Source organism: Doryrhamphus excisus, linkage group LG9, assembly GCF_037039965.1.
Source record: "Doryrhamphus excisus strain RoL-2023G ecotype Guam linkage group LG9, RoL_Dexc_Guam_v1.1, whole genome shotgun sequence".
Lineage (NCBI taxonomy): Eukaryota > Metazoa > Chordata > Actinopteri > Syngnathiformes > Syngnathidae > Doryrhamphus > Doryrhamphus excisus.
Window position 1 is genome coordinate 12186349 of NC_136365.1, and position 14577 is coordinate 12200925.

General features: G+C 50.0%; 1 long non-coding RNA gene across 1 annotated transcript; it reads right to left on the bottom strand.

Moving 5' to 3' along the window:
• Positions 1-2607: 2607 nt before the first annotated feature.
• Positions 2608-3626, bottom strand: LOC144899774 (uncharacterized). The gene is made up of 3 exons (XR_013628060.1): positions 3529-3626; positions 3359-3429; positions 2608-3177 (listed from the first exon to the last, which is right to left on the bottom strand). It is a non-coding gene; the product is annotated as an uncharacterized LOC144899774 (long non-coding RNA).
• Between the last annotated feature and the right edge of the window lie 10951 nt (positions 3627-14577).

Genomic DNA, 14577 nt, shown 5'->3' on the forward strand with positions numbered 1-14577 from the left:
ATATAAAATGGAATAGAATACCTGTAAGTGCACTGTTTCACCATAAGTCATAACATCTAAAACTTTTTCGCAAAGGTTTTACCTGATCATGGCAAATCCTTGCATTTAACTCTTACTATCCAACCCTAATCGGCACACTGATGGCCACAGGATTTGCAATAAGCAACAATGTCATTTTTCAGAGACAACTGATTGGTTAGTAGGTGGAGCTGTTATTGGCTGGAATCTCTTATTAGTCAGTGTGCAGTACCGTTATTGGCTCGTATCCCCGATCCTAACCTGGGCCCCGTTTCACGAAGCAGGTTTAGTGAAAACTCTGAGTATGTTAACCCTGAAATGAGGGAAACTCTGAGTTTTCCGTTTCACAAAGGGAGGTAAGTCAAACCAGAGACAGAGGAGTAACTCCAACCTGTTTCACAGAGAGAGGTAACTTAACCTCGGTGTCAGTTACTATGACAACAGACTATGTGAACATAACCTGGTCGGGACCGGGTTTTCTTCAATGAACCTCGAGTTTCTTTCTGTCTCCGCCCTCTTACGCTACACACTGTGTGATTCATTCATTGTCGCGCGTGTTTAAAGCAAGTTTGGTCGTTTTTCTTCAAGGTGTGCTGTGTGTCGCATTGTTTTTTGAACCATGGCATGTCTGTTTGTAGAAGACCCTGTAGACGAAGAGGCACTACTACTCAGAAGAGAGCTCCGCATTCGTAGGGAAGTTATCCACAGGCCGAGATTGGACACGCTATCATTTCCAGATAATTTTCTTTTCGAACGGTACCGCTTCACTTCACCATCCATCACTTACATCCATAATCTCATCCGTCAAGACATTCAAAACATCACCAACCGTGGACGTCCACTGTCATCCACCCAGATTCTGTGTGTTGCTCTTCGGTTTTTTGCCAACGGAATTTTTTTATATAATAATATGCAGAAAACATTAGCAAGGCCACCGTCTGCAGAGCTGTGAGAAAAGTGTCCCTAGCACTAAAAAGACAAATCAACTCCTTCGTTGTGTTCCCGGGACATAAACCCGTGGGGGTCATCAAGGAGGAATTCCACTGAATTTCAGGTGAATGTAGAAATCAGTTAAAATGTATGATTATAAATCATATTCAGTTAATGACATGGTGCTGCAACCTCACACTGGGATTTGTCATTTTAATTTCTTTTAGGATTCCCTGGTGTGATAGGGTGCATCGATGGGATGCACATTCCTATTGTTGCTCCTTCAGAAAATGAAGGAGACTATGTGAACAGAAAATCCATTCACAGCATCAATGTGCGGGTAGATTGAATGTCAGACTGCATCAAACTGCAAAAACTCAAAATCATACCAACAATATTTGTCTTATTTCTCGTCAAAATGTCTAATTTCTGATCAAAACGAGTCACACCTAAAAGTAAATTGTTTTTAGACAATGTTCACGTGTTTCAATCACATTTTACTTGTGTCCTCTGTCAGTGGAGCAAGTTTGTTATTTCTACTTATTTCAATTGAAAATGTGCGTGAAACAAGTGAAAATTGCCTGAAAACCAGTTACTTTTATGTGGTGTCTTACGTGTAAAGACATTTGATGAGAAATGTAGACCAACTAACATCTGTCATTCTCTGCACTGTCAAGATCATATGTGATGCAGCCAACATAATTACAAATGTGGAGTGGCCCGGTTCAGTGCACGACTCACGGATGTATCGTGAGTCCAATATCAGTAACATATTGGAACATGGTAAGCAGCCTAAAGTTTTGCACAATCACTTGTCTTCCTCCTTTTAATGCACTCACATATATCCACTATTCATTACAGGAGGATTTGATGGCTGTCTGCTAGGTGACAGGGGTTACCCCTGTCAGCCAACACTGATGACCCCTTACCCTGACCCAGGACCTCAACAGAACTTCAACCTGGCTCATTGCAGGACGAGAGCCAGGGTGGAGATGACCATAGGCCTGCTGAAAGCCCGTTTCCAGTGCCTGCGTTACCTCAGGGTGACCCCTGAGAGGGCCTGTGATATAATTGTGGCATGTGTTGTTCTCCATAATATTGCCACTGTTAGAGGAGAGCAACACCCTGCCCTACAAATGGAGCATGATGACAACCCCATCCACCCCGCAGAGATGCAGGACGGAAGAACAGTCAGAGACATCATATGCAATAATCATTTCACAGTTTAAAATCATAATCACCATCACCGACAGCAGTAAAATAAACAGAAAGACAACATTTTTTTTTTATTTGGTCTTCTTTATTTCCTACAAATAAGAAAATAAAAAAGTAAGAAACCATTTTTTTATTGTTACAATCAACACAATTCACCTATGACCATGCACCCACCTCTAACTTGTGTTTTAATAATTCAATTTCCAGATCCGTTTTATCTGGCGGTCCAGCAGCACCATTTCTTTTTCTGTTTTTTGTACTGTTTTTAATAAATGCACTTTGTAGATTTCTTTTAGTGGTAGCTGGGAACACATAAGGATGACATTATACAGTTGCACATGAATTCCACTGAATTAACCTCTGGAATTTACTGAATATCTCACTGTGCCAATCTGTGCTGTGGAGGTTGAGGGACCCTCTTCCTGCTGCCCAGCCATGCTGTTAAAATGGATAAGAATCCGTTAATACTTCAGTGTAGGCTAAAAGTCACTATAATCCACAAAAGCATGTAAAGACATGTGAATGGAGAGGAAATCAGTAACATCAAGATTTTACCTCTGTAGGCCTCTCAGGCTCCCTCTCAGACACCACAGAGAAGGCAGCAGACATCGTGGTCCCATCATCTTCATCATCCTGTTTAGAGTGTTGTGTTTCACTATGCTATACTTTAAATATGGCATAATCTCTGGACTATTGGCTACTTACAGTTAAAGTGGCACATGGATCCACTAGACCAAGTACGCCTTCAGAATCTGTTGAAACAAAAGAAAAACACATGAAAGGGAAATTAACATTGAACTATAGGCCCAAAAGAAGTTTGAGGCCTAGGCCTATTACATCTTATCAAGGCTGCTGGCTCCTGTGTAATCATGTCCGAGGATAAGGTTCCTCCAGGGATCCCCTCTGCGACTGGCCTCCCGACAGTCTGACTCATGGCCAGCTCCTCTGCCTCGGTCAGACGTGGTGGAGGTGGTCCTCCGCCAGTTTTGCGGGCATCTGCCCGCTTTCTGTTGGCTGAGTAGAAGTTAGATGTTGCTTTTCATATGTCTGATTTAACTGTATACAGGCGAGGACATTTATGTGTGTGAAAACAATATTATGTTGGAGATAATGCACACTGAAACAGCCGCTGAATGATATTTAGTGGTAAACATGACTAAAAAGAGGCACCCTGACTGTTATGCTGAGGGCTTACCTGTTTGAACAATGTTTTTATATTTCATCTTGAGCTGCTTCCACGTTCTTTTTTCGCCGGTGGGATTACATCTAAGTGACATAAATTGTAGCTGTAACACCATTCTACTTGTTTGCATCTGTAGCCTAATATTGTGATTGCATAAATGTATATAATAAATTTAAACTTACGCATTGACTCGAGCAGTAATCTTCTCCCACGCCGACTCGCGTTCTTTCGCTGCTGCAGCCGTGTTGCTTTTCTTTTTAAAAACGCTTTCAAATTCGCCGTATGACCACATTAATATATCCAGTTCCAGAGGACTGAAATATGACGATCTTTTCGTTGCCATGGTGAATCGAGGGAACGGGGCTCCATTGATGAGGGCTTTTTAAAGTCGTGGTGCACGTGCTTAACTCAGAGTGAACAAACTCTGTGTTGATTGAACCAAATGAAATCACCTGTTCTGAAACCCGTAACTCAGAGTTTCCTGTCTCAGAGTAGATCAACTCAGAGTTCAGGGTTAGACTCAGAGTTGGTTGAACCTGCTTCGTGAAACGGGGCCCAGGTGTCTAAGGTCCTGTCCACACATAGGCGAGTATCTCATCAAAAAAAAAAAGTTATCCACACGAGCCCACAGATACTTGGTACCAAAAATGAAGGTTTTCAAAGTGTGGATTTGGAGAAAAATCCGATTGTGTTTGGGTATGGATGCCACGTTTCCCAGCGTCATTACTGCAACAACATATGTTGTTTACATCAGAAACAAGATGGATGCCCTCAGAACTGTGTTGGTTGGAGCTACTTTTAATACGCTTTTTGCTTGCATTTGCAAGCCCAAATATTGCTTCACTTTACAGAGCAGAGGCCAAGAAACACTTTGAGATCGGCCATCATCGCTCATAACAATTTCACGTCCGATGCGACCTCCTCGTAGCGGGCTCCGACGACGACTTGACAAGATCCCCAATCAACATTTTCTTGCGTCTTGTTGACTTTGTATTCCAAAAGAACGTTTAAAAGTTGAGCTATTTTGTGCGTCCTCAGGGCGTGTTGAGATCTTACCCTTTCATGGTCACTACAACTACATTCTCCCTGGGCAAAAACAGCCATTGGGAACACCAAAAATTGTATGCCCGATTGGGACCTAGAATTTACTGAATGGAAGAAATTGGTTAGATGGATCAATCTTTTTTTGAGTAACATTCCACTGTCTCTTTTCCTTGCTCCCCTGCACTTGCGTCCTCCTCACATGACACACTTGCCACATCTTGACACACTGAACATAAATAACCAGATCTGGAGAATGATATAGACCCAATATTAATAATAATAGGCATCAAAGACGGTGAAATGAGCTGCAAATCTCCAATGAAATATATCCAACATAAAGCCTCAAGAAGCACTTCAATACTGCATAAAGAAAAAAATGTGACCAATAAATCTTTTCTGTTCACTGGTCTTACAATATCTGAATTATTGTGTGGAGATGTCTGGAAATATTTATAAAAGCACACCAAAAGGACTAACCATAATGCAAACCATGGTTCAAATTACTAAAACAACAAAAACTCGCTCAGTGTTTCATCTGGGAAAGGCATTACCGCCTTGAGAGTCCAGACCTCAACCTCCTAAAAACATTTACAACACAGATTGTGAGCCAGGTACTCTAATCCAACATTAGGTACCTCTCCCTAAAAAAGACAAATTCCACATGAAAGCTACAGTAGGGATGGAATAACTACTTACGCAAAGGGTAGGTGGTCCACTGCTTGCTAATACAGTGAAATGGATAAATGCTCCAATGGAGCTTTTTAACAAGATGAGACTTTCCAAGACTTAAGAGATTTATTATACACGCATGAATGTTTGATCCTTTGTGCTCTTTTGTGCTTCAAATCATTTTTGCCCTGCAGGTCATGCTGGAAGTCAATCCATTAATGAAACAGGGTCAAGGTTTGTGTGCATGCATATATTATGAGATAGAAGGCATATTTTAACTATCTTTGAGCCTGTCCTCCAAATTTCTTTGAAGCAAGCTTCTTTTGGCTTTATTCTTCACTGCTCTCTACTTTCTGCCCTCATGTCACATCTGTTCTTACCTGGAAACCAAGCCTGGACAAAATATGCTCTTCATCTCAGCTCTCTGAAAGAAAGTGCTGTAGTCCTGGGGTCCTCAACCACCAGGCCAAGGCCTAATGCTGGGCGGTGGAAAACTTTCAGAAACAAAGATAAGTAAAAGATAATTTCAATAGTATGTTCAAGAACTACAGTAATCCCTGATTTATTGTGGTTCATTGGCCCCAGACATGACCATGGTAGGTGTAATTCCACAAAATAGGATTCCTAATGTAAAAATTGAATATTTTCGATGTCGTCGACCACAGACATTTTGGGGCTGTGGAGTTGAAGGACACCTCCTGAGGGAATGCCCCAAGCTGGCAGCAATGCAGGGAAACCACCGGGGGCCCCTGTAAAGGGGGATACACGGGCCCAAAGGACGAGCAACCACACCCCATTTCCACCTACACCGAGCCAAGTGGTAACGGTGGGCTGAACCCTTTTTGCCACATCCCAGTGACGATAGCAGGCAAGAGGTGCACAGCACTCCTGGACACGAGGGCCAACGCAACGCTGGTACAGCCTGACACTGTCCCTACGGGGGCTGCCCTGGAACCTACTGTGGTCCAGTTGAGGACTGACTGGTGCGCTGGCTTCGGTGAGAGGACGCTGAGTATTCCAGTTCAGATCACTCTGTGCCTTTTACTGCATGGGTGGCGGAGGTGCAGGAGGCTTGCATCCTGGGGCTGGACTTCCTGAGAGCCATTGGCGCAGTCCTGGACCTAGGCACCAGCGCCTTGTTGCTTCCTGGGGGAGGAGTGGAGAAGCTGACATCATCCTCGGCACGCTCGACCACCCCCGCTGTGACAGCCAGCACCATAAAGACAGCATTAGCACCACCACAGGAACTGTGGCAAGGGGGGGACCACTGCAGTAAGAGACATCTGGGCCAAGAATTGCGAGGGCCTAAACCAGCAACAGCAGGGACTATGGCAGTTGCTGCTGGACTATAAGGACATTTTGCACTGGAGGAGAATGAAGTGGGCATAACTCACCTGGTGGAGCACACCATTGACACCGGTGATGCTCAGCCCGTCAAAGTGCACCCTCGCCGCATGCCGCTAGCTCGTCAGGAGGTGGCAGAGAGCTGGACGAGATGCTCAAAGCCGGCATAATAGAGCCCTCCGACAGCCTGTGGGCCTCCACTGTTGTGATGGAGCCAAGAAGAACAGCTCAAGGATGCGCTTTTGTATGGATTACAGGCCTCTGAACAAGGTCACCAGAAAAGACTCCTATCCCCTCCCCAGAATTGATGAGTCCCTGGACTTGGTGGCTGGGTCCTCATGGTTCTCCACCCTGGACCTGCGAAGTTCCACTGTCCCAGGAATCGAAGCCAAAGACTGCTTTTTGCACATCTGGAGGTCTGTTGCAGTTCAAAGTTATGAACTTCGGCCTGTGTAACGCCCCTGCAACCTTCGAGAGATTAATGGACAGAGTGCTTGCTGGTGTCCCGTGTCGGATGTGCTTGGTGTACCTTGATGACTTGTTGGTGCATGGGAGCTCATTTGAGGCATGCTTGGACTCTCTGCGAAAGGTGTTGGAGAGGATAGCAGCTGCAGGCCTGAAATTGCATCCCAACAAATGCCACTTCATGAGGAGGGAGGTTGGGACGGGAAGTCATCCGCACACTGGACGAAAAGATCAATTCCATTAAAAGCTGGCCCACGCCCACAGACCAGAGTCAGCTCAAAAGTTTCCTGGGCCTGGCTTCCTATTACAGGAGGTTTGTGAGGAGGTTTTCTTACATTACCGCACCCCTCTTCAACCTGTTGTGGAGAAACTGTGACTTTAGCTGGTCTGCGGAATGCCAACAAGTATTTGACACCCTCAGGATAGCTCTGACTGAATCCCCAGTCCTCGCCCCACCCGATCCTTCCCTCCCTTTTATACTGGACACAGATGCCAGCAACGTCGGGCTGGGGGCTGTATTGTCGCAGAGAGGGCCAGAGGGGGAGAGAGTGGTCGCATACTTCAGCCGTGTCCCGAGTAGGAGTGAACGGCACTATTGTGTCACAAGGCGAGAACTCCTGGCAACTCGTGGCAACAAGACAATTCAGGTACTACCTGTGTGGTACGTCATTCATCATCCGGACAGACCACGCGGCACTACAGTGGCTGATGTCGTTCAAGGAGCCAGAGGGCCAAGTGGCACATTCGCAGGAGGAGCTCCAGTCTTTCAATTTCATTGTGGAGCGCAGAGCTGGTGCACACCACAGCAATGCGGATGCACTCTCCTGCCGTCCATGTGCTGCAGCTGGCTGCCGCTTCTGCAAGAGGAGGGAGGAGCGGGAGAAAGAGCTCACACAGATGGACGAGGGGAACGCAACTTCTCTGCAGAACACTCCAGGCCGTGGACATGGTGGACTGGAGAGCAGGACAAGAGCAAGATCTGGAGCTAACACCGGTGTTTTATTGGCTGCAACAGGAGCAGAGACCACCCTGGGACCAGGTTACCGGCCTCTCCATCTTCACAAAAGGACTGTGGGCCAAGTTTAAGACTCTTCGGCTGAATGACAACGTGCTGCAGCGGGCATGGCGAGATCCAGCTACAGGAGAGGACAGGTGGCAGATTGTGGTGCCCAAGGCCTTGAGGACAGCTGTGATGGAAGCCTGCCATGGGGGCATTGGCTCGGGCCACTTTGGCATTGCCAAGTCCCTCCGGCGCCTGAGGCAGAGCTACTACTGGGGACACCAGTGCAGAGATATAGAGGACTTCTGCCGGATCTGTGATGCTTGCTCTGCCCACAATGGCCGCTGGACCAGTCCCACGCACCACTTCAGCAGCAGCTGGCGGGGGCGCCGATGGAGAGGGTAGCCATAGATGTCAGGGGGCCCTTCCCCCACACAGAGAGCGGTAATGGGTATGTCTTAGCGGCCATGGACTATTTCACAAAATGGCCAGAGGCATATGCTGTTCCCGATCAAGAGGCTGAGACTGTGGCAGATGCCTTAGTGGAGGGGATGTTTAGCAGGTTTGGAACGGCCACCACTCTGCACAGTGACCAGGGCCGCAAGTTTGAATCAAGGGTGTTTGCGGCCCTTTGCGACTGGCTAAACATGCAGAAGACCCGCACAACTCCCCTCCATCCACAGAGTGATGGCCTGGTAGAAAGATTCAATCGGACGCTGGCCCAACAATTAGCCATCTTGACCGCTGAGCGCCAGAAGGACTGGGACACCCACCTTCCCCTTGTCCTCATGGCCTACAGGTCGGCTGTGCAAGACTCCACCCGGTGCACACCTGCTCTGCTAATGCTAGGACGAGAGCTGCGGACACCTGCAGAAATGGCCTTTGGCAGACCACCAGATGTTCCAGCTGCACCACCGGGTCTGGAATATGCCAAGAAACTGCAGGACCGGATGGAGTCCGCACACACCTTTGCCCAAGGCCAGTTGGCAAAGGCCGGGCTGCGTCAGAAGCGTAACTATGATGTCACCACAAGAGGAAGACATTTCCAAGCTGGGTAGATGGTGTGGGTCTATAGCCCAAAGAGGAAAAAAAGGACGGCGTCCCAAGCTGGACAGTAGCTGGGTGGGACCGTGCAGGGTGCTGGAGAGGGTGGGTGAGGTGGTCTACAGGGTTCAGCTGCCACCTAGGGGGCGGAAGGTAGTACTACACAGAGATAGGTTGGCTCCATATAGGGGGCACAACCTCCCACCATTCCTGGAGGAGCGTGTCACTACCCCCCCATACTACTCTCCTTCCTCGGTGCCGCCACCAACAGACTATGGTTCACAACGGGAACTGTTGCCCTTTCCCCGCACCCCTGACTCGCAGACCGAAGAAGCTCGGGCATCACCAGGGAGCCCTAGTCGGCCATGGAAGTGCCGTAGATTGCCTCCCTGCCTCAGACTTTGTTGTTCCGTCGAGGATGAGGAACTTACTGTTGGGGGGCAGTGTAATGACCCTTAGGGGTATTATGTGATGTGTTTGCGCATGTGTTGCAGTGGGGAGATATGTTCTGGGGTTCAGAAGGAAAAGGGGAACGGACAGGAAGTAAGGCAGAACCCATTGGAGGCGTGGGTTACGACCGCAACAGTAGCCCTTGTTACGAAGCTTGGTCCTTTTGTGCTCAATAAAAAATCGGCTGTCGTTCTGCCCGCCTGGTCTAGTGTTTGGCTGAGCCAGGGATGTTACAATATGTGTGTGTATATGTATATGTGTATATATATAATACAAGTCGTATCATAACTTCAATATTGTACAATGTTATCATTTATAATAAATTGCACTATGGTATTATTCATTATAATCAAAAGTAGTTTTAATCTTAATTCAATTAATCAACTTAAAGTGTGTTCAGTGCATCTGTAAAATGGTACCAACTATTATAGAAAAGATGGCTTTACAATGCCTCAGACCACAATATGTTTTAAATACTTCCATGGAACATTGAGAGAACAGGCAGATATGACAAAGGTACTAATAAAACAATGCTAATGCTGTTAACGAGATGCCAAACACTCACCAATTCCGTAGTTGTAATCAACACTGCTCCTTTCAATGCAGCATTGCGTTGGTGGACGGCCCCTATACTCCGACCACGTATGTATAATGTTTAGACTTCTACATTCGTAAACTTCAACAAAGACAACTTTTACATACCTGCAGCGACTCTTCCCATCACGTGATGTTGATGTTTACATTTTACTGCGCATGCCCCATTGACTATTCTGTTTGATTATAGCAGCGCATATAGACAGGAGACTGGAATATTCCTTTCCTTTTTTTTTTTTTTTTTTTTTTTTTTTTTTTTGGCCCGTCCAGCCATTGGGGCAGATAGTATTGTTGATCTAAATGCCCTTACATGCTAGACAGATTTGCTCTGTGTCAGGAAAGGTGTTGGCTACAACTTCCCTGTACCATGAAATTTTATTTGCCGTTATTTGATGTTTTTGTTATGCCATTTGGAGCGACTGGACCGGAGCAAGAAGAAGAACAGAAAAGAGGAGAGAAGAGAAAGGTGGGGTCGGGGGGTGGCAGTAGAGGGAGAGACAAAAACAGCAGCAACAAGAATTCCCAAAACAACAACAGTGACAAACAGAACAGTTAAATGTCAATGATGGCTAAGGGTCACACTGGAGATGATATCAGTGAAATGAAACAGTCCAACTTACCAGTAGCAATAGTAACGGTGAAGACATGACCCATGATAGTAAACACAATTGCAACCATACGGTTACAGTAATTAAAATCTCACTGCTTGACATCATTATTACTGTAATAATAGCATACAAATACTATATAAACATCAGGGATAAGATAGTAGATTGTATAGAGAAGCACCCATGTGCTGTGAGTGCCCATATGGAGGTGTGTTGTGTATGTGAATGCGAGTGTGTGAATGTGTAATTGTCACTGAGAATGACAAAAGGAGAGAGACTGCCTTCTACCACCCAGCAAACCCCGCCCCGCGCAGCCAGGTCAAGCCCCCACCACCAGAGATCCTCCGGCCCCGTGGGTGTGGGCAAAGCCAGGGCCGACTCCCCAAGACCCGCCCCCAAAGCAACTCCCCGAAGAGACCAGCAAGAGGCCATGGAGGAGCAATCCCAACCGGCAACAGGGCGCCAGCAGGCCGGAGGAGAGCCGCACCCCCGAGACCAGCGGGAGACCATACCCCACAAGGGCAGAAGGGCATCGAAGGCCACACACCCATGGGCACAGGGGCGCCCCCGCCGGCCGGAAGGAGCCCGTCCACGGCCGGAGGCACCGCCTCCCGCCCCCCACACACCCCCAGGAAGCAGAACCAGGCCCGCCCCAGGCAACCCCAGGCCTGACCACGGACAGGCCAGGACAGAAGAGGCCCGGGCACACTGCCCCATGGAGGACCGGGCGGTAGAGATGGAACGCCCTACGCCAGACCCCCGCAGAGCCCCCCCGTATATCTATATGGCCATATACCCACATACGCACATATACATATATATATATATATATATATATATATAATTATAATAAAACTAATCATTATTTATCTAAGTATTTAAAACAATAAATACATAAAATAAACTCAAACACATGCACACCCCATCCACTCAATACACACACATGCAAGCACATGCTGTGGACGTCCCCAGGTGGGGCGTCCGGGGCATCACAGGGCGGGGGACCCAGGGGTCCCAGACCCACAACCAGGCCCCGAGCCCAGGGAGGTACGGACCGCCAAGGCATAGCACCCCCAGACTCCCCTCGACCACGGCATCAGGGCTATGGCAGTGTGGCAGACAAAGGAGCGGGTGAGGGGAGGAGGCCCGCATATGAGCAAGTGGAGGGGGCGAGCAGGCAAGTGGTGAGGCGCTCCACTGGGCCGGCCGACACCCGCCGGGCAGGTCACCCCCGTGAGGGAGAGCCATAGCTCCAAGTCACGGGGAGGCCAAGCACCAGAGCCGAGGAGTTAAGACCAGCGCAAGGCCACCGACGGACCCCACCATCCACCGGGAGGGCCAGCCCCCCCCCCGCCCCCAGAACCAGCAGCGCTCCACCCACGTACCGGAGAACCATCCCCGACGAGCCCTAAGGCAAGACTGGGGATGGGCAAAGACAGGGACAGCGATGCGGCAGAGCATAGGACCAGTGGCAGCAGACACCCAAACGCCCGGAAGAGCGCAGGCCCCACCCCGAGGAGCATGCTCCCCATCCCCACACGCCACCCAGTCCCCCGTCCCCATGAGCAGTATCAGGCCCCCTCCCAACACACAGCCCGGTCCCTGCAGCAGCCACCACAGCGCAACAACCCCAAGCCACCACCGTAGACTTCCGACTACCAGCAGCGCGGACCCCACCACCTGGAGGCCGGTGAACGCCCCCCCAAGGGCACGTTGGCGCCCGCGACCCAGGACAGACCCAGGGAGGTAGCACCAACCATGACACCAGGGCAAGCCCCGGCGTCAGCTGGTTCCAGCGGGACCCCCAGGAAGGCCAGGCAGACCAGACCAAAATATCCTGCAGCCCAGGGCAGCCCGAGCGAGCCGCCAAGCCCCAGCAGCCAGCGGGCCAATCGCGGGGGTCGGCAGTAGGCTCTCCGGTCCAGCCCGCTACACCTGTGTGTGTGTGTGTGAAGATGGTATTGTGTAGATTGTGCAATTAAAAATAGGCCTGCCCCGTATGGCTGACCTATGTGTGTGGTGTGTGTGTGTGTGGAGGGAAGCTGAGAAATGGTGGGTCCCATGCCTGCCCAGATCCCCCCCCCGAACTGAGTGTCTAAGGTGCGGTTAAAATGAAGGGTGACCAAGCCAGAGGAATGCCGAGGACAAAAGGGCATCCGCAAGGAAACCCTTCGCCCCCGGCAAAACCAGTTGCAGGCCACCCCCCAAAGTCCTACATGTATGTGAGGTGGTGCAGTGCAGCAGGGAGGATCGGGGCCCCACACACGCCCACCCCGCACTACCGGTCAACCGAGCCGGGCAAGCCAGCCGCCCGGAGCAAGCCCCGGGCCACAGGACCAACCACGAGCCCCACCCAGCCCATCGTGGCGGCTAGTCCGGCCCACCAGCTCCCCCCCGGAGGGCCCCACCAGAGATTGTGCCAGCTACGCCACCCCCGGACCACCAGGAGCCGCGGACAAACCACACGCCCCGAGGCAGCTCCTACAACCACCAGAACAGCAGGGACCGCGCCCCGGCAACACATCCGTCACCATGGCAGCCCAGGGAGTGACACCACAGAGACCGCAGGAGAACCGGGACCCGCATGGGGAAGAGCCCAACCCCGCCCCCCGGGCACGTGAGCCAAGAGTGCCAGGGCGGGACAGAGACACACACACCAGGCAGCAGAGCCCACCAGGTAGACGACACCCCAACAGCCGCAAAAAGTGAATGCCCCCCCCAGTCCCACCCTCCACCACAGCGCCGACCCGTCTCCACCACATCTCCCATCCACCCACGGACCCGCCGAGTAGGACACCCCGGAGGCGGGAATACCGCCACCAGACCGGAGACAGAAGGGGCCAACCAGACACCGGCAAATAGCAGGGGCCGCCCATGAGCCACCGGCCAGCCCCACCCCCCAACCCTTGGTCGAGGCCCCCCCACGACCCAGAGCCCACCACCCCCACCGCTATCCACCCCGCTTACCCACGCACCCACAGCCAGCCCCCACACCCGCCCGCCCCACATCCACCACAACCAAGCCATCCCCCTACCGAAGGGAGGGAAGCAGGTAATGCCCCACCCCAGCACCGCACCTCCCCACCCAGAGCCCAAGCTGCACAAACGAGACCCCCCTCCCGTATGAGCTTACCAGGCGCCCCACCCGGGGCCACACACCTACCATACACAAAAATTAAAATTGAGAATAAAAATAATAAATAAAAAATATAAATAAAATAAAGTAATTGATAATAACAATAATAATAGTAATCATAATACTAGTAATCATAATAATAGTAATAATAATAATAGTAATCATAATAATAATAATAATGGTAATAATAATAATAGTAATAATAATAATAATAATAATATTTATTGGTAATAGTTATGTATGTATAATAATGATACTACTATTGATACTTAATATATAATAATTTATATATATTTTCTAATAATTTAGATCTTTTAGCTATTTTAGATATGATAATAATAAATATATACATGCATACCTACACACACACACATATACTACATACCTAAGGGGGAAGGCTCCGCAAGGGCAGCGGGGCATAACCACCCGTGCCCACACCAAGGGCAGGGCCAAGCCTCCCATGCCCCCACCCCACGGTCCCACACAGTAGCCAGGCCAGAGCACCCAGGGCAAACCCGGCCCACCCCCAGGGGTGAGGGAGGCCGCGGAGGAACCAGCGCCACCGGACGCACACAGGCCCCCCCCAGCAGCAGCAGGCGCCCACCACCCACAGGATGCGGCTCCCCGTCTACCCACCCCCCCGAGGGACGGCCTGCACCACCCCCGGGACGACCACCATCACCCCACCCACGCCCCATCCCCAGATCCGGACAGCCCCCCACCAACCCCCACCAGAACCTCCAGGGGGTCAGCCCAGCAGGAAGGGACAGAGATACACGGCACCCACCCGCTCACCCCCCAGACGCCAGGGCAACCCGGCGACCAAGACCATGCCCCAAGCCAGAGGAACGAGACCGCCAGGGGCAGAGACAGGCAC